The sequence below is a fragment of the Schistocerca piceifrons genome, chromosome 6 (genome assembly GCF_021461385.2).
Source record: "Schistocerca piceifrons isolate TAMUIC-IGC-003096 chromosome 6, iqSchPice1.1, whole genome shotgun sequence".
In the NCBI taxonomy this organism is placed as follows: domain Eukaryota; kingdom Metazoa; phylum Arthropoda; class Insecta; order Orthoptera; family Acrididae; genus Schistocerca; species Schistocerca piceifrons.
The window spans coordinates 311600620-311627157 of NC_060143.1; the positions used below are offsets into that span (position 1 = coordinate 311600620).

The window sequence follows — 26538 nt, forward strand, 5'->3', positions numbered from 1 at the left end:
ACCAGCAAAAGGAGCAAAAAGCATTTGCTTATAAGTTCTTAATCAGCTGATATTTACTCATATGGATACACACATACAACTATGATTTTTTTTTACTGTAACTCATCTGCTTTAAAATATGAACATAACAGTAGGCATAATTTTGCTCTATATTGTCTGATGTGAGGTACCAGCCTTTTCCTGCTGAAATCTGAATTTTGACCAAGGGCAGGATTTGTATCTTCTTCAAACAAACCATATTGAATTTTACACTTTTGATGTGTTTTACCATTTGTATTCTTGTCCTTTGGTATTTCAGAAAATTCCCCATGATATGTTTGACATATTTATTGTGTGGTGTTTACACTAATACGGTGACTGTGTGTTACTTGGTGTGTCTGGTTGTTAATTTTATCCATCTTCCTGTTTTATAGTATCAATAAAGTTTCCAATATATTTTTTATGCTTGAGGTCGGTTTGTTCATTCAGTTCATTTAGAAGGTTGTTGTGTTGAAACTTGGATACACAACACAACCAAGAATGTTAGTACAACTTTATTAGACTGTCGCATATACTCCAGTTATCATAACATATGCTGAACACAATAACATAAGGCAAATGCATGCAAGCAGTAATAACATGATAACTGAGTGCGTGCCTAGTGTGGCAGGATTTAAATAGACATTTGCCCATGACGGGCTCTGTCAGAAGTTCACAGTATTGCTATTTCGTGACGCATTCTCACTGATGACAACACACTGCTAAAGCACAGTACTTTCAAGTGTGTGAGCATTACTTCATTCCTCTTCGCTTGGGGAACAGCTAGGAGTCATGAGATGTCTATGGCGTCTTCCTTCATGAGGCTCTTTCTGAGGTGCTGTGCTGGTACTGGAGCATATGGTCAGAAGTACTTGGGCGTGGACAGCATCACAGTCTGCCTTCTTGTGTTAACCTGTACAGTAAGATGGATGACATCGGCACAAGCTTCATGTCCACATGTCCAGGGCCCGGTTGTGGTGGTGCCCCCACAGTTCATGGCTGAGGTGGAGGAGATGGCTCCAGTGTGGATGGCGGCTACATCAGTGCTTGTAGCAATATTGGAGAAGCTGCACCAGGTTTGTCCACCGGTGATGGGGTCCCGCTCGTATGTTGTGGCAGGGACCTGGCTGCATCAGGTGATATGTCGAGTGACACAGACAGGTGTGGCGACATCGGTGTTCTGGACGGTGTTGTCCAGTCAGCCATGTGCAGGCACATCTGAGTGTAATGACGTGCACAAAGGCCCTTGTTCTTGTGGATGTACCGAGCGAGGTGGCGCAGTGGTTAGCACACTGAACTCGCATTCGGGAGGACGATGGTTCAATCCCGTCTCTGGCCATCCTGATTTAGGTTTTCCGTGATTTCCCTAAATCGCTTCAGGCAAATGCCGGGATGGTTCCTTTGAAAGGGCACGGCCGATTTCCTTCCCCATCCTTCCCTCACCCGAGCTTGCGCTCCGTCTCTAATGACCTTGTTGTCGACGGGACGTTAAACGCTAATATCCTCCTCCTCTTGTGGATGTCGCAGAGACTGCGGTGGCCCTGGCATTGGGAGATGATGGCAGAAATCAGTTTTGGCAATAACCAAACCCGTATGCCCATACAACCACTTCAGGCCGGAAATGGAGGGACGGCTGCATGGGTCGGTGTCCATGGCTGGGACGCAGGTGGTGCAGGAATGTTGGGGGTTGATGCACGTGGAGAAGTTTGGCGGGGTTGTTGTTGCCGAATGGCGTGAACCAATAGGAAGACAGAAATTGGCAAGGCAATGTTGGTCGGGGACCAATTGATGTACTTTTTCATTTGCATTTAGAATGTTCTAACTAACAACTAACCTTTCAGCCTCACCTGTTGTATTGTGGGTGGAAGGACAGGGTGAAAATGTGGTGAACCCTGCAGGTGCTGGAGAAGAAGACAAACTCTTGCGACACAAACTGAGGGCTGTTATCAGCACTAGAGATATCAAATTCGAGATAGACAATAGAAGGCTGAAACAAGTGGCCCTTCTCCAAAATGCACTTTAAGCTGGCAACCTGTAACACCAATAAAAGCATACATAAGTTGTTGAAATGTTCAGCAGTGGAGGAGCCGGAGACCACAATATCATCAAGATTGTTTGCGCCAGCCAGGCACAGACCTTGTGAGTTGTTCGAGAAACTGTTGTAAAATTGCTTGGGTGCTGGCCACGCCAAATGCTATTGATACAAGGCAATCTTGTGTTAATAACCAAGAGCCATTGAGAGTAAGCATCAAAGGGAAGCTGCAAATATACATCTGAGAGGTCGATCTTAAAACATACTGGTCACCAAGTGAGCTTAGCAAAAGGTTTGTAAGGTTGCGAAAAGGGACATGTGTCCATGACAGACTGAGCATTGACGGAACCTTTGAAATTGTCGCAAAGGCGTTACCGTCCTAGTGGCTTCTCGAAAATGGCTAAGGGTGTATCCTGTATGCTGGATGCAATTGGCAGGATGACCCAGGAGGTCGTGAGGCGGTCGAGCTCTGCCTTGACTTGGTCACAGAGTGCCATCAGCACTGGGTGAGCCCAAAAGAAACGGTTTCTGGCCAAAGGCTTCATGGTTATGTTGGCTTTGAAATTATTGGCACAACAGAAATCCGCAAAAAACATGGCAGAAAATTCATAGCGTAATGTGTATAAAGCGCATGATGAGTGACGAGATTAATGTAATTGGAAATAGTAAACCCGAAAAGATTAAAGGCGTCGGAACCAAACAAATTTTCGGTGCATACACTGTTCACCACCAGAATAGTCAGTGGTCAAATCACTGATTTATATGACTGGGACTGAGAAACTACCTAATATCAGAACGTTTTGTTTATTGTAGGTAACTAATGTTCATGACAACTGGGCTAAAGGAAGAGGACTCAAGTCCATGTACATTTGCAAGTTGAGTAGTGACACAGCAGCACCAGTGTTGACTTGGCATGTGCAAAACCTGATAAACCCTGTCATCAATAAAAAGCTTATTGGATTGCAATGGAAATTGCTGGTACAAAATTGACATCAATGTCAGTGACTGCAACAGGCTGTTGAAATTTTGCAGTACAAGCAGGAGCAATGTGGCCCATTTTGCCACACTGGTGGCAAACGGCCCACTGCTTAGAACAGTCTGACCTATCATGAGTGACAAAACACGATGGACAAGAGGGAAGCGTGGAGCAGTTACGTTGCTGTTCATTACTGGACTTACTGTGCTGCTTCTGCAGCCATGACTGCCGCAGTGAATTGAGGCAGCTGCCGTGATGTTTTGCTCGTGCGCAGAGCACTGCTATCATATCATTCCCCTGTAAACTGTCTGAAAAACAGCAGGGGGAAGTGGAAGTGGGTTGAACTTCTGTAACTTCACATCATGATTGAATTTGAGTACCTGCAGCCCTAGAAACCTCAAACGATTGTGCAATAATCAGAATGCCCGAGAGGGAGAGGTTTTCACATTGAGGGGTTCCCTCACAATTGGGGACCAACCAAATGATTGCATTGTGAACCATTTGGTCAGCGTACAACTTCTTATGTACATCAGTGACAAAGTGGCAATGATGGCTTAAACCATGAAGCTTGACTGCTCAAGTCTCATAGGAATGTTCTGGTTTCTTGTGAGACTGGTAGCACTCAACTTCAGCGGCAATGATGTGCGTCCATTGACAGTAGTATTTTGAAATAAGGGCACATACGTTATCAAAGTAGAGTGAAGACTGACCCTACACAGGGGGCCAGTTGGCAAAGGAGTTGATACAGATGGTGTGACAACCAAGACAAAAAGAAAGCATGGCACAAGGTAACATCAGTCAATTCAAACGCATGAAAATGCTGGTGCAACCATTTTTTGTAAGCTTTCCATTTTTCAGCAGACTCATTGTAAGCCAGAAACAGTGGGGGATAAATGACCGAGGTAGCGACAGGCAAAACAGGAGATGCAAGGGGTGACATGGCAGGTGATGTAGAGTGAGATGGACCCAGACTGGCCAACTGGCCAAAAGAGAGGCAATCGTTTGCAGTGCCTGGGTTTGATTGTGTTGTGCTGTGGCGAACACCTCCCTCCTGCTGTTGACTGAGATGCTGTAACACCACAGCAAGAACCCCTTGCTGATTAACTAGCCGGCATAAAAACTCATCAGTTGCACAGTCAGACATCGTAGAAGCGATGGAGGACCAGCCAGAGATTGAAACCCATGCAGAGAAAAATTTCACGTGTTTCATCACTTTTCTCACAACTTGGATGCACAACACAACCAAGAATGTTAATACAACTTTTTTATACTGTGGCATGTATTCCAATCACCGAACATACACTGAACGCAACAAGATAAGGCAAATGTGTGCAAGCAGTAATAACAGATGACTGATTCTGAGCGTAACATGGCAGGGTTTGAATAGGCACTCGTCCATGTTGGGCTCTATTGGAAGTTCACGTTATTGCTCTTTGATGGCGTACTGTCACAGATGACAACACACTGCTACTGCACGTGGCTTACAAGTGTGTGCGTATTATTTCATATTTTGTACATCTTAATATATCTCTATTTCTTGAGGGATGTTCATAAATCCATAAGCAAAGCACTGGAAATCCTCCATATTATGCAATCATGAGCATCCTTCAAGAAATAAATATAGATTCACAAGCACACAATAACATAACATACCATTCCGGGAGGTTGACATGGAGGCTGCCAGAGCTCTTTTCTTACTATGGAAACCCCCTCATATGTATTATTTACTCCTCTACAAGAACCAATGTCACTTTCTTTCGACACTATGTGTAGTTTGCTGTTCCCCTGTCACCACAGGTGTATGCAAGTGTTCGCCGCACGTGTTGAATTCTATCAATGTCGCAAACAGCTGCAGCAGTCGTTTCGAGTTTAGGTGGCTGAGCTTCATGGTCTCAGTCATAAGTGTCTGTTCCTTATGACAAAGTCTTATATGAACTCTAGGGGACACAATCATTCGTTCAGGTGCAGGATAGGGAGGTGCAGCAATGTGCCTTTCAATTAGAGGACCCTACGTTAGAAGAGGTCTTGAATATTGCACAGTTATTTGAAGTCTCCCACACTGTGGGCTGCCAATTAGAGGCATGGAGTTGTGTTACTACTGTTTACAGCATGCAGCACCAGCGCGTGGGACATAGCATGCGGGGGAGAAGAGGAGGAAGCCACATACATTGCCTGCAGGCCAGAACAAACTTTCATTGAAGTGCATCTGATGGATAAGCCATTAAACCTACAAGTCAACAAGCGGGCCTCCTTGTCACTACTCAACTGATAGATATATTCCAGACTAGGGTTGAGCATTGGTTGGTAAGTGATACCACCTTTGCATGCAGGGTGAAAAGACAGAAGTACCTTAGAGCTGGTAAGCTAGGACACAGGGTCCTAGAGTGAAAGCCACTGGACTTTTAGAACAACAATTTATTAACAAATGAAGTTACAAAGAATTTGTCACTGAGCAACAGTTATTTTAAAAAATTTCCCCAAAGTGAAATTTGTGAAGACTACCCCTCTGCAGCAGTTACTTTTGTTAAAATTAACGTATACCAAATAATAAATAAACTTGTAGGCACTAGGCCACAAACTATCATTTTCAGCTAAGAACTATGCCACTACCGCACTGTAGCAATTACTCTTTGTTAAACAACATATGCTGAATATTAAAGACTTTAAAATATTAAAATATTAAGGCTTCCCTCAAGATGCTATTTACAGGCACTAGCCCATAGCAGCAATTACTCTTTCATGAAGAGAATGTATTGGACTTTAAACAGTCTTGCAGGTAGCAGTTCACTTGGAACAGTTGCCTTCAAAGAACGAACCAATGTGTACAGCCCATGCAAACTGTTCAATCATTAACAGTATATGACATACTTTGAAAAGTAGCAAAATTCAACTCCACTTACGAATGCTGCAGCCTGGGGCAGTTACTACCAATGTAGTAACAGTTTTGTACAGTCTTTATCAAATGAATTAACCACTACTAACAGATAGTAGCACATATGCTCTAACCAAAGATGCAAATTCAAATGCATTTGTGGGGGCGAACACCCAGTGGCAACTACCACCAGTTAGAAACAGTTTATGCTAGCTGTTCCAATGAACTTTTCAGCCATTAACACACTGTGACATTTATACTTTAACTTGAAAGAAATGGTCAGATGCATTGACATGTGCTAACTCACTGTTACAGTTACTTTCAGAACAGGCATTTTTATACTGGCTGTTCAAATTATATTTTTGGCTGCTTAACACACTGTGACATTTATTCTTTCATTTTAAAGAAATGTTCAAATATATTTACGTATGCTAATACACTGAGACAGTTATGCTCAGAATAGAGACAGCCTTATACTGACTATTCAAATGAAATTTTCAGCCACTAACTCACAGTGACAACTTTTCTTTGATTTGCAAGAAATATTAAAATACAATTAAGTGTGCAAACTTACTGTGGCAGTTACCCTCAAATTAGATACAGCCTTATACTGGCCGTTCAAATGAAATTTTCTGCCACTAACACACCCTGACCTCTATCCTTTAACTTGCAAGGAATGTTCGAATACACTTATGTGTGCTAACACATTGTTGCACTTGCTCATAAACCAATACAATTTTGTACTGGCTGTTGAAGTAAAATTTTTGAACACTAAACACTGTGACAGTTACTAAACTAAAATAAAGGAGACAAACCAATGAAGAACCATGGAAAGCCTCCGAACCTTGTAACCAGTTTTCAACTGGACAGTGAAAGATACAGAACTTAGTATATCATCTGTTGCCCTCAGCTCATAACAGGTTGAGCTAGGGTTCTTCCACATCAATCAAATTGCACTTCATGACTGTGATGACCACCACTACTTCTGCTTTGTCGCTTTGCACACCAGGTTCCAGTCGAAAGCATGTTGTACTTCAAATCAGTGGGTCTTTCCTCTTGTCACTCACTCATGAAACTGCTTCCACTGCCTGTCGCCAACCAACTACTGCTTGTGCCATTCACAGATGTTATCAACGCGGCCTGTTTCTTAGTCAGCACGGACAAACCTGTTGATGCACATGGATACTAGGAAAGTATTGACAGCACAGTCACAGTTTCTGCACCACCACCTTCCCCCTGGGGACTAGTACTCTCTTCTACAATCACATCAGCCACCTGTTGATTTATAAATTCCTCAAAAACTGGTTGCGGTGATTGTGGGATTCTGTAAAGCCTCCAATACACTGGTGCTTCATTTCCTCTCAGAATCCTGTGTTGTGTTACTGGTGTATCAGGTAATGGTTCTTATGGGGAAAAATCTTGCAATTCTAGCAACGGATCCTCCATCTGCATCCTAGCCATTCCCTTTAAATGCTTCAGTTTCTCACAAAATATAGTCCTCGGAGTGTCCTATGCCTCATCATAGCTAACACCTCCTTTGTGACAACCTTCGTCATCCGGAATATTTAATGTAACCAATAATGTTCCCTTTAAGAAGTTAACTTCTTCGGTGCCAAAATTATTCACATTGATAGGTACCACTTTGCCATCTCTCTCTTGTAAGTGTACAACATCACATTTTACCAAACAACATGCTGCATCCAATATTTCACTACCCTCAAGTGTTTCTGTTCCACTTAATATATCAACTGGTAATTCAGGCTCCACATTCACCCATAGTGTCTTCCCGATGCCTCCTGACACAGTCATGTGAATTAAGCCGTAATGTCATAGCTAATGCTTTAAATGGATTGTTTTCTACATTAAACAGATCAATATTGACAACAGTTTCCCGTAGTCAGAATGTCTTCCCATGAAGTTCCGCTACACATTGTTGAAGGTCAATTATGGCCCAATGGTGATGCACAAACTCCAGTGCTAGGATATTGCTGTAGTTCTCACTTGCATGTAACACCAATTCTACTCATTTCTTAAACATGGTTGATTTGAACAGAAAACTCACCACTACTGACCACAATGGACCTATTAAAGATTTGAAAGGTGCCCCATTGCAGGCTATTAACAAAGGCATGGGCATATGGAATAGGTTCACAGATATGTGAGTGGCTTGAAGACTTTTTAAGTTATGCGACCTGTATGTTGTCCCACATGGTGAGTCTTCATCAGAGACAAGGATATCACGAGTAATGCCCCAGGAAAGTGTGATAGTACTGTTGTTGTTCTCTATATTCATAAACGCTTTGGCAGTCAGGATGGGCAGCAATCTGTGATTGTTGCTGATTATGCTGTGGTGTATAAGGTGTCAAAGTTGAGTACCTGTAGGAGGATACAAGACAAGATTGCCAAAATTTCTAGTTGATGTGATGAATGACAGCTATCTCTAAATGTAGAAAAGTAACAAAATAATTGGATGAATAGGAAAAACAAATCTTTCTTGTTCAGATACAGCATTCGTAGTGTCCTGCTTAATGCAGTCACATCATTTAAATATCTGAGAGTAAAGTTCTAAGCTATAAGAAATGGAATGAGCATGTGAGGAGTGTGGTAAGGAAAGCGCATGGTCGATGGTTCATCTGTAAAGGAGACTGCTTGTAGGATGCTGGTGGAACCTATTCTTAAGTACTGCCTGAGTATTTGGGATCCATATTTCAGAAGTGGGCTGCCGAATTTGTTACCAGTAGGTTCCAACAACACGTAAGTGTTACAGGGATGCTTCAGGAACTCAAATGGGAATCCCTGGAGGAAAGGGAAAATTCTTTTTGAGAACACTATTGAGAAAATTTAGAGAATCAGTATTTGAAACCAACATACATTGTACGTAAGGTCCACGAAGATAAAATACAAGAAATTATGGCACATATGGAAGCATAGAGGTAGTCTCTGTTTGCTAGTGGAGGAGGAAAGGAAATTACAAGTGCTATACAGCGGCTTGCATAATATCTATGTAGAAACGGTCGTATATCACTGTCCCCTGTCCCATGCAAGGTATAAAATAGCATGGTGGGTTCCATGGCCTCTTTCCCACTATCTCTCTTGAGGCCACTGACACATGCGTCACTGTGGCAAAAACCTTTTATTTCCTACCATCTGTTACACTCATAATGGCATATTTTGCCTCTGCATTCATTCTCACTGTATTTATTTTTACTGTGTACTCAAGTAGGCAGCCCTGGAGTTCCGTCTTAAGTTTGACAGACCCTTACTTCTCTTTGGACCACCTCTATTACCATTCCTGTATCCTTGTCCGTGACCTACATCTCCCCTACCACCATTCTGGCTACCTCTATTAAGCCCATCAATTTTTCATGGCTGGTAGCACAATATTTACATATGACCCACTGATCTACATTCAAAACACTTTATATTCAAAGAAATACACATCTTCAATCCCTCCCCCCTCGATCTCCAGTATTGTATTCCAGTAGGGAAATCTTTAGGCACCCCTGCACATACATCCGCAGCTCATGGTCCAGTCGCTAGCATTGTTGCCTTTGGACACGGTGTCCCGGGTTTGATTCCCGGCTGGATTGGGGATTTTCTCTGCTTGGGGACTGGGTGTTTGTGTTGTCCTCCTCCTCCTCCTCCTCATCATCATCATCATCATCATCATCATCATCATTTGTGACAGTGGCTAGATTGGACTGTGTAAAAATACACAGCTATTTCTTGCAGATATTTCTGATACCAGACATCTCAGAAAAGCATCGAGTGCTCAATGCTGGGCCTCGTGCAGCACAGCTTTGTGTGTCTTGTTCTTCTGTGATAACTCATAGGTGTGAACATTCAACTTCCTAATAATCCACGAAGTCCTCCATCTGTATTACCACACCTATAACCTTGACAATTCTGCTCTCTGTACCATTGTTTTAACCTATGTCTCAGTTGATCAAAACTCTCTTCATTACGTAATGTTTCTGTGCATCTGACAAACAACTTCACTTCCACTGTCAAATGTAACCTCGCAAACTGCAGTCTGCTTACCTCAACAAACCAATGCCAATGACTTGAGATCTTCCACAAATACTACCACATCCTCTGACACCCAAGCAGAGAAGGGAAAAACAAGATTAGCAGTAGAGTCATTCAATGTCCGTTCAACCAATTTGAGAAAATGTTCCAGCTGATAGTCTCAGATTTGGCTGAAATTTAGCACACCAATGCTACCAAGTGTGTACCACTCATGTACAAAATTTTAAGTTCCCCTTCCAATTAGTTCCAGAATTATGGCTTGTGAAAGAAGGTGGCATGACCCTGAAATTGCAACCTGCATCTGGCAATCTATCTTCATACCCAACTTCAGGTCTTAATAACTATGGAACTATTCTGCACAGTCCAGTGAAATTTTTACAACCCAGTAACATCCACTTAGAGAACACACTCTATGGATCAAAACACCAACAACATACTTCTGAGGGAAAATAAAAAATTCCAAAATGTGATTAAAAAAATGAAATACATTAAAAGGTACATATTGTAGGTGCCCTCTATGCCAAATATAATTCACTCAAACACGGTATCTTTTTTTTTTTTTTTTTTTTTGGTAAGCTGAATGCCCCCCCCCCCCCCCCCCCCCCCCCCCCCCATGAACCATGGACCTTGCCGTTGGTGGGGAGGCTTGCGTGCCTCAGCGATACAGATAGCCGTACCGTAGGTGCAACCACAACGGAGGGGTATCTGTTGAGAGGCCAGACAAACGTGTGGTTCCTGAAGAGGGGCAGCAGCCTTTTCAGTAGTTGCAAGGGCAACAGTCTGGATGATTGACTGATCTGGCCTTCTAACACTAACCAAAACGGCCTTGTTGTGCTGGTACTGCGAACGGCTGAAAGCAAGGGGAAACTACAGCCGTAATTTTTCCCGAGGGCATGCAGCTTTACTGTATGATTACATGATGATGGCGTCCTCTTGGGTAAAATATTCTGGAGGTAAAATAGTCCCCCATTCGGATCTCCGGGCGGGGACTACTCAAGAGGATGTCGTTATCAAGAGAAAGAAAACTGGCGTTCTACGGATCGGAGCGTGGAATGTCAGATCCCTTAATCGGGCAGGTAGGTTAGAAAATTTAAAAAGGGAAATGGATAGGTTGAAGTTAGATATAGTGGGAATTAGTGAAGTTCGGTGGCAGGAGGAACAAGACTTCTGCTCAGGTGGCGACAGGGTTATAAACACAAAATCAAATAGGGGTAATGCAGGAGTAGGTTTAATAATGAATAGGAAAATAGGAATGCGGGTAAGCTACTACAAACAGCATAGTGAACGCGTTATTGTGGCCAAGATAGATACAAAGCCCACACCTACTACAGTAGTACAAGTTTATATGCCAACTAGCTCTGCAGATGACGAAGAAAAATGGAAGAAATGTATGATGAAATAAAAGAAATTATTCAGATTGTGAAGGGAGACGAAAATTTAATAGTCATGGGTGACTAGAATTCGAGTGTAGGAAAAGGGAGAGAAGGAAACATAGTAGGTGAATATGGATTTGGGGACAGAAATGAAAGAGGAAGCCGCCTTGTAGAATTTTGCACAGAGCACAACATAATCATAACTAACACTTGGTTTAAGAATCATGAAAGAAGGTTGTATACATGGAAGAACCCTGGAGATACTAAAAGGTATCAGATAGATTATATAATGGTAAGACAGAGATTTAGGAACCAGGTTTTAAATTGTAAGACATTTCCAGGGGCAGATGTGGACTCTGACCACAATCTATTGGTTATGACCTGTAGATTAAAACTGAAGAAACTGCAAAAAGGTGGGAATTTAAGGAGATGGGACCTGGATAAACTAAAAGAACCATAGGTTGTACAGAGATTCAGGGAGAGCATAAGGGAGCAATTGACAGGAATGGGGGAAATAAATACAGTAGAAGAAGAATGGGTAGCTTTGAGGGATGAAGTAGTGAAGGCAGCAGAGGATCAAGTAGGTAAAAAGATGAGGGCTAGTAGAAATCCTTGGGTAACAGAAGAAATACTGAATTTAATTGATGAAAGGAGAAAATATAAAAATGCAGTAAGTGAAACCGGCAAAAAGGAATACAAACGTCTCAAAAATGAGATCGACAGGAAGTGCAAAATGGCTAAGCAGGGATGGCTAGAGGACAAATGTAAGGATGTAGAGGCCTATCTCACTAGGGGTAAGATAGATACCGCCTACAGGAAAATTAAAGAGACCTTTGGAGATAAGAGAACGACTTGTATGAATATCAAGAGCTCAGATGGAAACCCAGTTCTAAGCAAAGAAGGGAAAGCAGAAAGATGGAAGGAGTATATAGAGGATCTATACAAGGGCGATGTACTTGAGGACAATATTATGGAAATGGAAGAGGATGTAGATGAATATGAAATGGGAGATATGATACTGCGTGAAGAATTTGACAGAGCACTGAAAGACCTGAGTCGAAACAAGGCCCCCGGAGTAGACAATATTCCATTGGAACTACTGACGGCCGTGGGAGAGCCAGTCCTGACAAAACTCTACCATCTGGTGAGCAAGATGTATGAAACAGGCGAAATACCCTCAGACTTCAAGAAGAATATAATAATTCCAATCCCAAAGAAAGCAGGTGTTGACAGATGTGAAAATTACCGAACTATCAGTTTAATAAGTCACAGCTGCAAAATACTAACACGAATTCTTTACAGACGAATGGAAAAACTAGTAGAAGCCAACCTCGGGGAAGATCAGTTTGGATTCCGTAGAAACACTGGAACACGTGAGGCAATACTGACCTTACGACTTATCTTAGAAGAAAGATTAAGGAAAGGCAAACCTAAGTTTCTAGCATTTGTAGACTTAGAGAAAGCTTTTGACAATGTTGACTGGAATACTCTCTTTCAAATTCTAAAGGTGGCAGGGGTAAAATACAGGGAGCAAAAGGCTATTTACCATTTGTACAGAAACCAGATGGCAGTTATAAGAGTCGAGGGACATGAAAGGGAAGCAGTGGTTGGGAAGGGAGTAAGACAGGGTTGTAGCCTCTCCCCGATGTTGTTCAATCTGTATATTGAGCAAGCAGTAAAGGAAACAAAAGAAAAATTAGGAGTAGGTATTAAAATTCATGGAGAAGAAATAAAAACTTTGAGGTTCGCCGATGACATTGTAATTCTGTCAGAGACAGCAAAGGACTTGGAAGAGCAGTTGAATGGAATGGACAGTGTCTTGAAAGGAGGATATAAAATGAACATCAACAAAAGCAAAACAAGGATAATGGAATGTAGTCTAATTAAGTCGGGTGATGCTGAGGGAATTAGATTAGGAAATGAGACACTTAAAGTAGTAAAGGAGTTTTGCTATTTGGGGAGCAAAATAACTGATGATGGTCGAAGTAGAGAGGATATAAAATGTAGGCTGGCTATGGCAAGGAAAGCGTTTCTGAAGAAGAGAAATTTGTTAACATCCAGTATTGATTTAAGTGTCAGGAAGTCATTTCTGAAAGTATTCGTATGGAGTGTAGCCATGTATGGAAGTGAAACATGGACGATAAATAGTTTGGACAAGAAGAGAATAGAAGCTTTCGAAATGTGGTGCTACAGAAGAATGCTGAAGATTAGATGGGTAGATCACATAACTAATGAGGAAGTATTGAATAGGATTGGGGAGAAGAGAAGTTTGTGGCACAACTTGACCAGAAGAAGGGATCTGTTGGTAGGACATTTTGTGGCGGTGTTCGTAGCGACAAACAATTCGCGGTAGAAACGGCTTACGAAGTCACCGCCACACTTTTAATAGCGGGCCGACCGGTCCACTGGAACAGTGAACAGAAAGATGAAAACCCAAACACTCTGATTAAATAAAAGTCGGTACTTATCTTTATTGATGAAGATACAGAAACACAATAGTGAACTCCGTGTCTACAGAGATCTGTCTAGTTCGAGTCGGAGCGGCTAGGTCAGCGTCGGCTGACGACAAACAACAACTCTGCTGCGATGAACACACAACTGACTAGCAAGTACACAATTCGGTGGCGAGTATACAACTGAGCGGCGAATACAGAACTGTCCTAGCACTCGCGACTCCAGCGCTTAAGAAGCCAGCAGCCAGCGGTGGCGCGCACAGACTTGCGGCGATTTGCTGTCTCGCTGGCGCTGCTTATGCGGACGGCGTCCGGACTTTGATGCTGCCAACCTTTTGGCAGCAGGCTCGGGTGGCATTACTGGCTAGGACATAACACCCCTCCCCCCCAAATCGCCGCGCCGTCGTTGAATAATGACGTGGCGAGCGTCGACGGCGGGGGAGGGGTCTGGCCGCAGGCGTAGCAGAAGAGACCGGGGCGGAGACTGTTGTCGGTGGCAGTCCCCGGTCCGCACCCCAGCATTGGCTGCGCGGGGCCTCGGGAAACACCGACTGAAAACCGAGGTCAGGGTGCACGCCTGTGACCACGGGCGCAGCTTCTGGTACTGGACGCGATGGGGCGTCGGGACCCACGAAGAGAGGCAGCGTCTCCTGACGCAGCGTCGACGGCTGCTGAGTGGGTGCCGGACAAGGCGCTGCGGTGTCAGACTCCTTGGGGGTGCCCAAGGAAAGCGGCTGCAGGACAGGCTGCACAGCCACCGCTTGGGAAGGCGGCCCGGCTGAGGGGTCGACGTCCATCAGCTCTGAAGGCGGTGGCGACTGAAGAGGGACCGCAGGCGCCGGAGCGACCACCTGGGGCGCTCCCGGATGAAGCTGCGCTGGAGGCATCAACGGGACGGGCTGTCGGCGTGGTAGCGGCGATGGCTGCTGCTGCTGCCCTGGGGGCGGCAGCGAAGTCGGAAGGCGCGGCTGGAACCCGCCGCGGACCAAATCTGTGGACAAAGAACGAGCGGCAGAATCCGGGCGGCCAGCGTGGCGCAACTGGTTCTGATGCCTCCTGTGCACCCCAGTAGCACCTTGAACAGTATAAAAACCGCGACCCTGGACACTTATCACGGTACCATGTTCCCAACGACGGCGACCGTGATAAACTCTGAAAAAAACGGCGTTGTTGCGCTGAAAACGCGTGCGATGCTCAGAAGCGGCGGGTCGATCCGGGGGGTGCAACAACCGGAGTAGGGTGCGATGACGACGGCCGTGGAGAAGCTCCGCAGGCGAAGGGCCGTCGCGTGGCATGGTCCGGTGCGACGACAGGAACGTGATGAGGGCCTGCTGACGAGAGTGCGTAGCACGAAGGCAGTCCATATGATCCTTGAATGTGCGTACAAAACGTTCCGCTGCACCATTCGATTGAGGGTGGAACGGCGAAGTAAGAACATGGCGAATGCCATTGGCAGAACAAAAACTTTCAAATTCAGCAGAGGTAAATTGTGGACCATTGTCAGACACTAAAACTTCCGGAAGACCCTCAATACAAAAAATTGAAGTCAACGCCTGTATAGTTTGTGCAGACGTTGTAGACTGCATGGGCACAACAAACGGAAAATTACTAAATGCATCTATCATGATGAGCCAACGAGAATTCCAATATGGACCAGCGAAATCAATATGTACTCGCTGCCAGGGACCGGCAGGGCGTGCCCACTCAAAATAGCGTTGAGGCGGAGCAGCTTGGTGTTCGGCACACGTCGAACAATCTGTAGACATCTGCGTAATCTGCTTATCAATGCCGATCCATGTACAATGACGGCGGGCAAGCTGCTTGGTGCGGACCACTCCCCAATGACCTTGATGCAACAAGTTGAGGACCTTGGATTGGAGCACTTGGGGAACCACGACACGAAGCTGGTCATTCTCGGTGCGTAACAGCAAAACTCCGTGCGAAACAGACAACAGATGACGTTGCGGATAATAGCGACGAACCACAGGATCCGATATGTCCTTTGCCTTGGACGGCCAACCACGTTGAACAAAACGTAATAGTAAACTCAGATGAGGACCCGTAGCTGTCTCACGTGCCACCTGACGATAATCAATCGGAAAATTCCGGAGGGATTGATGCTCATCGGTGTCAATCTGATGGCAAGAGTCTTCAGAGGAATCGAAGACATCATCCGCAGCAATCGGCAATCTAGAAAGCGCGTCAGCGTTTGCATGCTGAGCTGTAGGGCGATACAGTATCTCATACTGGTATTGGGATAACAAGAGAGCCCAACGTTGTAGTCTCTGAGCTGTCCGCTGAGGAACTGGTTTAGACGGATGAAACAGTGACGTCAGGGGCTTGTGATCTGTTACTAAATAGAATGGTCTACTATAGAGGTAGTGATGGAATTTTGTGACACCGAAGACAATAGCCAACGCTTCCTTGTCCAATTGGCTATAATTACTCTGAGCTTTGTTTAGCAATTTAGATGCGAACGCAATAGGACGTTCGGTGTTACCGACTCGGTGAGACAACACAGCACCGAGGCCGAAAGAAGAGGCATCACAAGCTAACACCAGAGGCTTGTTATGGTCGTAATGGACCAGACAACGATCATTCAATAAAGCCTCTTTAAGCTGCTGAAAGGCTGATTGGCAATCAGCTGACCACACAAACGGAACATTCTTACGGCGGAGACGATGCAACGGTGCAGCAATCTGTGATGCATTAGGTAGAAACCTAATATAATATGTCAATTTGCCAAGAACTGCTTGCAATTCCTGCAGATTGCGAGGGGCGGGCAAATCACGAATAGCTGCTAAATGTGACTGGGAGGGATGAATGCCTTGAGCATTAATAACATGTCCCAGATACTCCATCTCCGTAAGGAAAAATGAACATTTATCGATGTTGCAACGTAGGCCTGCCTGAGACAACACTTTAAACAAACACTCCAAATTACGGAAATGTTCAGCAGGCGTCCGACCGGACACAACAATATCGTCTAAATAGTTGTAACACGATGGCACATGAGCCAGAAGTTGTGACAAAAAACGCTGAAAAACAGCTGGAGCTGACGCACAACCAAAAGGCAAACGCAGAAAACGGAACAACCCCAACGACGTGTTTATGACAAAATACTGTTGTGATTGCTCGTCGAGGGGCAATTGCAAATATGCTTCACGGAGATCAATTTTGGAAAAGAAACGAGCTTCCCCTAACTTGTCCATCAGCTCGTCCGGTCGAGGCAAAGGAAAAGAATCAATGATAGTCTGAGGATTAACTGTCGACTTAAAATCAGCACACAAACGTAACTTGCCAGACGGTTTCTTTATAATAACTAAGGGAGAAGCCCACTGGCTCGCTGAAACTGGTTGAATAACACCGTTGTTTTGCCAACGACGAAGTTCATCTTCTACAGGTGCCCGGAGGGCGTGAGGCACTGGACGAGCACGACAAAATCGAGGCTGAGCATTATCTTTTAACGTAATATGAGCGGCAAAGTTCGCAGCACAACCTAGTTCGTCTTTAAATATGTCACTGTATCGTTTACACAAGTCGGTTATGCTGTCTTGAGGAACAACAACAGAATTAATTTGCAACGCATTGTCTTGAATAGACAGGCCAAACAAGTCAAAACAGTCTAATCCGAAAATGTTTACACTGTCTGTAGCGCGGAGCACTGTGAATGAAACTGTTTTTGTATTGCCACGGAATGTGGCTGGCACGCTACATACACCTAACACAGGAATTTGTTCTCCACTATAAGTAGCCAAAGAATGTTTTGCCGCTGAAAGTTTAGGGCAGCCGATAGCCGCATACGTAGCACTATTTATGAGAGTCACAGACGCACCAGTGTCTAATTGAAAATTGAAGGTCTTATCCTGGATGCGTAGCTTCACAAATAGTTTATTACACTGTCTCTGGATCGGTGCAGTGGAGGCGGAAGACACAAAATCAGCGCGTTTAGCGCGTGTTCGCTGCTTACGACAACTCGTGGGTTGGGCGGGTGGAACAACAACTCCCGCTTCACTTGCAGTCTGTACATTACTGTTTACAGCGTTTGAATTACGCTTGGGTCGCATAGCAGAGGGCTGGGTGGGTGGCTTATTGCGAACAAGTTTATTACCCACACGAACCGTGGAAGAGTCTTTAAACACGACCTTCTGGGCGGGCTGGCTTTGAAGAACATGAATATCCATGGGCTGGGCAGCACTAGAATTGTTCTTGCGTTTACGCAAACAAACAGTCTGGATGTGTCCTTTCCTTTGACAAAAGTGACAAACCACGTTTCTTAACGGGCAACGTTCACGAGGATGAGCAAGAACACACTTAGGGCAAGACTTAACTCTATCATTTTGCACACGCGGCTGACGAATGTGTTTAACAGGATGCGGCCGGCTAGTGTTTACAGCCTGACTCTGCCGGTGGGGCCGCGGGCGTGACATCACTTGCTTAGCACAGGCAATTTGAGAAATACATGGCTGATCTAACTCACACTCAGCATAGTCAAAAGTATCTTGGGCTTCAATGATGTTCATCACAGTCTCTAATGACGGGTCAGGCAACTTTAAGATAGCAGCACGAATACGAGAATCTGCAATGTTTTGAGTAATAGCGTCTCTTAACATGACATCACTGTAGGAAGCTCCACACACACAATTAAATCAGCACTGACGGGTGAGGCCCCGTAAATCTGTTAACCACTGTTTATTAGATTGATGTGGCAGTTTCTTTAATCTGAAGAACTTGAATCTGGCTGCTGCCACATGAACTCGCGACTCGAAATACTCAGCAAGCTTGTTAACAACAACGTCATAGTCTAAAGCTTCTGGCTGGGATTCCGGGAACAACTTACAAAGTAGTCGATAGATTTCCACGCCTGCAGTGGAAATTAAATAAAGCTGCCGCTCAGTACCTGTGATTTTGTAGACTGTCATGTGCGCCTGCAACTGCGCGAAATATTCTCACCATTCTTCTCTGGATTCATCAAAAGCCAGAAACTGTGGTGCTGCCTGTGCTTGTTCCTTTTGTGTTGGAGGATTAGCCGCTTGTTTGGCGATTGCTTCCACCAGACTTTGTATTTGCTGACTCTGTAACAAGATCAACTGTTGTAATTCGGCAGACATAGTGAACACAAATTAAACCAGCCCCCAAAAGTTTATCGCTATAATTAGTATAACAAGAACAAGTTGAACCAGCCCTGCACACGAGTTCGGAAGACCTCGTCGCCAGTTTTGTGGCGGTGTTCGTAGCGACAAACAATTCGCGGTAGAAACGGCTTACGAAGTCACCGCCACACTTTTAATAGCAGGCCGACCGGTCCGCTGGAAAAGTGAACAGAAAGATGAAAACCCAAACACTCTGATTAAATAAAAGTCGGTACTTATCTTTATTGATGAAGATACAGAAACACAATAGTGAACTCCGTGTCTACAGAGATCTGTCTAGTTCGAGTTGGAGCGGCTAGGTCAGCGTCAGCTGACGACAAACAACAACTCTGCTGCGATGAACACACAACTGACTAGCAAGTACACAATTCGGTGGCGAGTATACAACTGAGCGGCGAATACAGAACTGTCCTAGCACTCGCGACTCCAGCGCTTAAGAAGCCAGCAGCCAGTGGTGGCGCGCGCAGACTTGCGGCGATTTGCTGTCTCGCTGGCGCTGCTTATGCGGGCGGCGTCCGGACTTTGATGCTGCCAACCTTTTGGCAGCGGGCTCGGGTGGCATTACTGGCTAGGACATAACAGGACATGTTCTGAGGCATCAAGGGATCACCAATTTAGTATTGGAGGGCAGCGTGGAGGGTAAAAATCGTAGAGGGAGACCAAGAGATGAATACACTAAGCAGATTCAGAAGGATGTAGGTTGCAGTAGGTACTGGGAGATGAAAAAGCTTGCGCAGGATAGAGTAGCATGGAGAGCTGCATCAAACCAGTCTCAGGACTGAAGACCACAACAACAACAAACAAGCTGAATGTGGCCTAAACACACACAGAACTCATGATGCCCATATCACTCACACAAACAGAGTTACGTGCACACGAAAATACAAAAATTTGAAAAATTACCTGAAAAACATGGATTTTCTAAGTGGGGTAGCACAGAAGGGACAAGTGATATCCAAGCCAAATTTCAAACACTGCATAAGTAGATCATAATATATGTGGCAAAATTTCAATTTGTTATTGCAAAGAATTTGTGTACAATTAAAGTTGACAGAGATGCATTTGGTTACATTTCTTTTAACACGATTTAGCAAGTAATAGTGATGATGCAGACAGCTTGTTTCTGATGAAGCTGCAGCAATTGTTGGGAACCATTAGGCAACAGAAAGTTAAATAATGGTAGTTTTCAAGGACAGAATGAGTCATTATTAGGCAGGAACAACAAAGGAAACAAGCAACAATTACAGGTTACTCATGTTTTTAAGATTCTAGTTCAAACTGGACAGTACTGTTGTGGAAAGTCGGTAGGAGGCAGAAGAGTGTACTAGTGGTGTTTTTGTTCAAACAAGTTGCAGTATTGGTAGAGCACAAGCATCTGAATTTCATAAAAACAACATATGGAACAAAATGTGGCATTCGCTTTGTACTGTATGATCTGGGTGAATCGGACCATGATTTGTTGCTATGGAGATCCGGGATACATCCTGTGGGCACAAGAAGTACAGTTCAAAGAAACTTTAGTGTTTGTTATCATCATATGAAAGTGTTTCTGGATAATTATTCTTTCCTACAAAGAAGTTGTTTTGATCCATTTCGGATTCGTAAGAAGACAGTGAGTGAAATGTAGCCTCAGAGAAATTGATATAAAATCAGTATTGAAAGTGGACCAGTGCATGGGACTTCACATGAAACCAGGACAATAGTTATGTTCTAAGTGTCTTACACTGCTAAAAAATGAAGAATATTCTCATAATTTACATGACAGTGACGAAGAGTATCAGCCACCTACAACCACAGCGGGTGAGAAATTAAATACTTCAGTGACTGCTCTTGGTTTGTATCCCATGAAGACACACAAAGTTGGGAAAAGAGACAGGCCCAGCTATGGTAGAAGAAAACTACAAGAAGCTCAAATGGAATTAAAACACAAAATACCTGACACACTAATGGTGGAAGAGGAAGAGCTATCTGCTCCAAACGAACAGAAATCATGCCAGAAATGCTCTGATTTGGACAACATTGTGCATGATTTGAAAGAAAAATGTGCCATATTCACACGCCAGAAAATAGTAGCTATTCTTACCCTTGCACCTTCCAGCTGGTCTATTGACTACACTGCAAAGGAATTCAATGTTTCTACATATATGGCAAAGCAAGGTAGGAAAATAAAAGCAGCCCAAGGAGTGCTTCCACAACTTCAGCAGGCTCAGGGTAAGCAACTGAGTTTCTTATAAACAATGGACACACATGGATCGCACAAGTCTTGAAACAAAGCAAAATACAGTGGAATATTTTGTTGAAATGTGTTGTCAAAAACTGACAAACTGACCACACACAGCTTCACAGCAACAGCACAATCAGCTTATCTCCAGTTTTGTAAGGATAATTTGAAACAAGATGAAATTATAGTAATATTAGAATTTTCTGAAAATAATGCATTTATAGTTCAAGATGCCATCCAAGGATATCATTGGGACAACAGCCAAGCTACTCTCCAGCCATTTGCGATTTACTATAGGGGTGAATCAGGTGATATGTCTGTCATGAACCTGTGCGTTTTTAGTGACTGTTTAATTCATGATGCCATTGCAGTTCATGCCCAAATTTGCACTGTGATGGCATATGTTGTAATGTCTCTTGCAGCGGTCTCTCCGCGATATTTTCAGAAATTTTTTATAAATTATATAACTCAGTACATATCTCGAAATATCTCTTCTTATCTTACTGATTCCTAAACTTTAATATACGATGATTATCAATGCAAAGTAGTTTCAAGCCCTATTATTCCTTGGAGCATCCATTTACTCCATGGAATAGCTTGTCTGCTATCTATGTTTTCTCTTATGAAAAGAGGGATTCAGGTCTTGCCGATTAGCCGGGAGAGAACAAAGATGTATATGTATGTATTGTTGAGCTAGTTGCCATCTTGATGAGATTCTGTATGAGAAGGAATTTAATACATGAACTAAACTAAAGTAAGTGTGTTCGCGTATTATTTAACTGATTAGTATTGACAGTGTCTGCTTACTACACTGTGTTGCACGGGATCAGTGGGGAACGTCTGATTTACACTGGACGAACCTGCCGTTTTGTATGCTCAAGATATCCAGCTTATTACTTTCAATAAATAGGCTAACATGGTCTTACCAGCAGATCTTCAGTCTTTCCCATGTGATCACCGAAAGTTAATAATTATTACAAATGTTTTCAGGAGATCGACTGACAATTTTCGCCACACCAAGACTTCGAAATTGCTTCACTGCCTTACAGAATTTAAGTTAAGCTCAATTTAATCAGGATAGAACAGTATTGAACTGTGTGAATGTGATAAGCCTGCTTTGTGAATGAAAATCCCTTAATATACGCATGGTTTTTACTATCCTGACCAGTGAAGCTAAATCAGGCCGGTGTGAGAGAGGTTTTTAAATTTTAGATCCCCCAAAATATTAAAATGTGAAAAACAGGCTGCCTCACATACATTTTGCGAAATACTTCAGTGATGGGGCAGCTAGTCAGTACAAAAACTGTAAAAGTCTCAAAAATATATGCATGCATTACCATATTTTCAGATTCACACAGGATGGAATTTTTTCGCAACAAGTCATGGTAAAAATGTGTGTGATGGTATTGGTGTTATGTCCTAGCCAGTAATGCCAACCGAGCCCGCTGCCAAAAGGTTGGCAGCATCAAAGTCCGGACGCCGTCCGTATAAGCAGCGCCAGCGATACAGGAAATCGCCGCAAGTCTGCGCGCGCCACCGCTGGCTTCTGGCTTCTTAAGCGCTGGAGTCGCGAGCGCTAGGACAGTTCTGTATTCGCCGCTCAGTTGTATACTCGCCACCGAATTGTGTACTTGTTAGTCAGTTGTGTGTTCATCGCAGCAGAGTTGTTGTTTGTCGTCAGCCGACGCTGACCTAGCCGCTCCGACTCGAAATAGACAGATCTCTGTAGACACCGAGTTTGCTATTGTGTTTCTGTATCTTCATCAATAAAGATAAGTACCGACTTTTATTTAATCAGAGTGTTTGGTTTTTCATCTTTCTGTTCACTGTTCCAGCGGACCGGTCGGCCCGCTATTAAAAGTGTGGCGGTGACTTCGTAAGCCATTTCTACAGCCAAGTGTTTGTCGCTACGAACACCGCCACAAAAATTGGTGCTGTCATTAAGCGCATGGCATCACAAGCTAGTCTGCAGCATCCTACAGGAGGTCACATTCTAACACCTCTTCAATTATTTACCTGGATACAGAAAAATACCTCTGGCATACAATCATTCTATGTTTCGAAAGATGAGGTGAATCCAGTCAAAGAGTTGCTAAAAAGCAGACTAGAACACGTTAAAACTGTTGCAGGCACAAAGAGAAATCATCACTTCTCTCCAGCGGACTCTGACAATGTGCAGATGAGCAGACTGTCTGGTTATAACTGTATGTTCATGCACAACATGTGTCTTCACAGTGTGTCTGACTCAGGATTCAGAAGCAAAAGCAGCAACATACAACCAGGTTGCTATGTTATTGCTGTTTATGATGACAAATGGTACTTAGGATCATTGGCTACGTTTGGCAGACAGGTGTTGGATTCCTTTTGAACATATTCTTACAACAGTTCCAGTTCATACCACAGTGTCAGGAAGACAGTACAATTTGCCATTCAATGTACAGAATACACAGTAGCTATAGTGTGGGAGAACTTCTGTTGGAAACACAATCGACTGGTTTTTAGCAGTTAAGGTGCAGTGAACATTAATGATAGGTTGTGTTAATCTGTCTGTATGTTGTTGCTTAGAGATTAAACAGTTGTGGGAGAGGATAAGAAGAGGCAGAACAGTTTACGATATGTTTTTACAAAACTGTGTAGTGGAACAATGGCCACATCCCCAAATACACATGTCAACCTCCATTATACACAAATGCCTTGCAATAACATGCTGAAATTTTGAGATATCTATCATTATGGTCTACTTATGAAATGTGTGAAATTTGGCTTGGATACCACTTGTCCCTTTTGTGCTACCACACTTAGAAAATCCATGTTTTTCAGGTACTTTTTCAAATTTTTATATTTTTGTGTGCATGTAACTCAGTTTTTGTGACTGATATGGGCATGATGAATTCTGTGTGTGTGTTTAGGCCACATTAAGCTTACCACAAAAAATTTATATCATTTTTGAGTGAATTATATTTGCCATAGAGGGCACCTTTTAATGTATTACATTTTTTAAATCACATTTTGGAATTTTTTATTTTCCCTCAGAAATATGTTGTTGGTGTTTTTATTCATGGAGTGTGTTTTCTAAATGGATGTTACTGGGTTGTAAAAATTTCACTGGCAGAAATATGTTGTTGGTGTTTTGATTCATGGAGTGTGTTTTCTAAATGGATGTTACTGGTTTGTAAAAATTTCACTGGACTGTATGGAATAGTTCCAAAGTTATTAAGACCTGAAGTTGGGTCTGAAGATAGATTCCCAGATGCGGGTTGCAATTTCCGGGTCATGCCACCTTCTTTCATAAGTCATAATTCTGGAACTAATTGGCAGGGGAAACTAATACGTTGTTCACGAGTGTTCCACACATGGTAGAATTAGTGTAATGAATTTCAGTCAAATCTGAGACTGAGCTGGAGACCCCGGTTGAACTGACATGGAATGACCCAGTATCCGTATTCACCCCAAGAACCTGAGACATTGGCAGTTCTATTTTGTGATCCGTATGTTTCTCGATTCTTCTTCATTAATACATTATTTACAATCACATTATCAACTGTGCATGCCGCTTGCAGTCCACATGATAGTTGCATTCCCGACTGAGGTACTGGACTTAGCAGTTCTGTGTGTGTGAGGTGTGTTTGCTTGTTTGCGTGTGTGTGTGTGTGTTTTACTGTTGAACACTTTGGCTGTGTGTGTGTTTGTTTTACTGTTGAACAGTTTGGCTGAAAGCTATACGTGAGTGTCTTTTAATTGTACCTGTCTGCAACTTAACATGTCTTCTCTACGGTAAGTAGCAATGTATCTTTTTGTACATAGTTAACATAACTAATTTAGATAGAACAGGTGTTGCAGAGTACTTTATCGACCTACTTCTTATATCTAATTGTGAAGCACCTGGACTCATCACTCTGTCTAACTGTGCAGCAAAATGATTAAATATAAAGCAATTCACTGCAACCAAATCAGCACAAGGGGCAGAGTGCCCAAGCAAATTACACTGAGTACAATGCTTATGCACAAACACTCATCTTTAGAACTCCACTTAAACTGTAGTAAGTCAGCTGGTCTTGTAAAGGTAACCCTCGTATAACTATGTCCCTTAAACTATCACCACACAAGAGCAAAAGCTATTATCACTCGCCCTAATGATGATACTGTGGGCTGTGGCTCTGATGATGCTGTCAGAGTGGCACCCCTCCACTGCTGACTGTAATCCCTCTTGACACTAATCGGTAATTTCAGAATAGTGGTGACAGATTGGAGGGCATCCACAGCAAATACTGTTAACAATCACCAAGAACTTTATTGTTTTGGTACATGTCGTAATGAGGTAGGCTTGGATGCCTCACCTCTCTGACCTGACCTGGAGCTGATGAATGGGGAACGGTGTCTGCCAGGTGCTGTTGGGCTGGCATCTTGCACTGCTGAGGCTGGCAACCTCTGTAGGCCACAGATATTGACATCAGCAGTGTGTCACGTCATGCTGCAGTGGCGCCTCTCTCGGTAGATGGCCTCTCGGCTTTGCATGCAGCTGCATTGGTAGCATGAGGAGACTCACATGCACTGCTTCCCTCAACATTGTGTAGGGCCGGTGGTCCCTCACTTTGCTTGCATCACCACCTGAAGACAGCAGTGCTCTCGGACAGTAGTCAGCTGACAGCTGGCATTGTGGTGCCAAGCCCCACTAGGAACTCAGGGACCATGTGGCAGGAACAGACAGCACATCGGTAGTGCTGAGACACCAAGTGCAGGTGGCAGGCGTAATCCAGACTCAAGCCCATGGCTGTTGCTGGTTTAGCCCAGTCGTCTCACTGACTAGTGTCACTCTGGCGTTATGGTGGTACTGCTGGTTTCCAGTGATGACAAATGTTCTCTGCCTTAAAATCTGTACTTATTTACATGCCTCCAGTCCCCATTTGTTTCAATAATGCCTTGTCAGATTGCCAAAAAAAGATACTAGTCGTGGTGTGGTGACACCACTATTCTTGGTGTGGTGTCACCGCCAGACACCACACTTGCTAGGTGGTAGATTAAATCGGCTGCGGTCCATTTAGTACATGTCGGACCCGCGTGTCGCCACTGTGTGATCGCAGACCTAGCGCCACCACAAGGCAGGTCTCGTGATACGAACAAGCACTCGCCCCAGTTGTACGGACGACCTAGCTAGCGACTAGATGTACGAAGCCTTTCTCTCTCATTAGCCGAGAGACAGAATAGCCTTCAGATAAGTTAATGGCTACCAACTAGCAAGGCGCCATTAGCCTTACAGTGATTGTAATTAAAGTCTCCTGTGTATCGTCAAGAGCGATGTACCACAATGATTGATTAAAGATAAGTATTAATCCAGCTACATACTTTTCTTCATAGCATTAATTACGTAGCCTGTTCCAGTACTTCACGCCCATCTGCGTTAGTCTAGCGTG

The 26538-nt window shown here is 43.7% G+C and overlaps 1 protein-coding gene across 1 annotated transcript in view; it reads left to right on the forward strand.

Moving 5' to 3' along the window:
• Nucleotides 1–26538, forward strand: part of LOC124802969 (L-2-hydroxyglutarate dehydrogenase, mitochondrial) — a 100785-nt gene that overhangs the window by 43965 nt on the left and 30282 nt on the right. The gene's annotated exons all lie outside the window — the stretch shown is intronic.